Source organism: Macrobrachium nipponense, chromosome 8 (assembly GCF_015104395.2).
Source record: "Macrobrachium nipponense isolate FS-2020 chromosome 8, ASM1510439v2, whole genome shotgun sequence".
NCBI classification, from domain to species: domain Eukaryota; kingdom Metazoa; phylum Arthropoda; class Malacostraca; order Decapoda; family Palaemonidae; genus Macrobrachium; species Macrobrachium nipponense.
The window spans coordinates 47760926-47762669 of NC_087203.1; positions in this window are offsets into that span (position 1 = coordinate 47760926).

The following is a 1744-nucleotide window of genomic DNA, read 5'->3' on the forward strand; positions in this document are numbered from 1 at the left end:
GTGACCTTGGTGAAGGGACTCTCACCTTGAAGAACCGATCTTGGGATGCAGCTGCCTGGTCATTGTCGCTGAAGTGAAGGGAAGATCGAATTGCCTTGAAGCGGTTCCTGGACATGAAGTCTGCAACTTGAGGAATCCTGGTCTTCACGGCCCAGAAGTCAACTATGCTAGGGAGAGGAACCAGGCCCATGTACACGATGAGGCCAAGGAAAACCATGAGATCCTCTTCGACATGTGGAAGTTGCTGCCTACATCTTCTGTCTTGAGTACAGGTTGGATTGATACACAATGTGTTCCCTCAATCAGCGTGAAGAACTGGGAGAAATATTCATAAGGTTCCCTCAAATAGTCAGGCTTCTGATGAATGAAGTTGGGCAGGGCACGGATATCAATGTCTTCCTTCTTCCATTCATCAGCACGAGACCTCTTAGCGTTAGGCTCACCTTCCTCTTCCATAGGCATCGCTTGAGGGACAACAACATTGACCTTGCGAGCTGAAACAAGAATAAAGTAACATTAGTAAAACAGTAAATGTGTGTGTGTGTGCATGCATGTGTATGTCAAGTGAGTATGCATGTGTGTGCACGTGTATGTCAGTGAGTATGCAAGTAAACATATAAGTTCTAAAATACCCAATGTTTACAAACCATTTAAAGGGCAACAAATTTAAATACCATTATAACAACGAGACTTTTAAATACAATGTTTACAACACATTTCTCTCTCTCTCTCTCTCTCTCTCTCTCTCTCTCTCTCTCTCTCTCTCTCTCTCTCTCTCTCTCTCTCTCTAAGGATGTCTCATACTAACCTCTAGAGTTAGGAGGGTCAAAGGCATCGTCCTGAGTAAGGCCTTCGTCAGGAACGTAGGTAGGGTCGTCATCATCACTGTCAATGTCCAAAGAGCTCACGTCGACATCACTTCTTTCAGCGTCATCAGGGGCTACTCATGGTACACATTCCTGAGTCTCCAATGCAGCATTGCGTTGCCCATAAAACATACTGCTTTGAAACTGCAAAAATAAAAAAACAATTTTAAAATCATGTAATGAAAGAAAAATGTAACTTTCCCTAACAAAAACCTATCATTCAATTCCTTGTAAGGTAATAATTTATATGCACATGAGCCTAACATCTATAAATCATCACTATTATATCTAGAAATATTGTTAAAATTATTCACAAATGTCAAAAACAAGCACTAAAAAAAATTACTTGACGTCGCATTCTACTAGCCGTTGTAACCGTTACGGTCCGATACATCCCTCATGGGATGAGCGTGGTCCGCCTAAGAACGACCGAAGTATCCCGCAAGGGATCTATACTTGTTTTTTTGTCACTACGACACGTCAGTAACACTACAGCCCTTCAAACCAACATCAAAAGGTAAGTATATCACTAGGCTTCACTATCCCACAGTCACTGTGTACTTACCATGATTACGAAGTTCGGGGGGGGGGGAACTTGGAGGCTACTGCGGCACGTCTTCACTGTTTTCCAACTTGCGCACGACTGCGGTGTCTGTCGAAGGCCCTCCAGCTTTTGTGCGAGGGCCTGGCGGCTTCTGATTGGTTGATTCAAAGAGCAGAGGAGTGTAGCTATGAGCTGCCAAAGCGTCAATTTCATACAAGCTCAAACTTGTTCACCACGACTACCCAAAAGTAGCTGTTTTAAAGATCCCAAACGGGATCTCTGGTCGTTAATAGGACCTGTTAAGTTTATGCTTTTAATACATGAATGCTTGCTT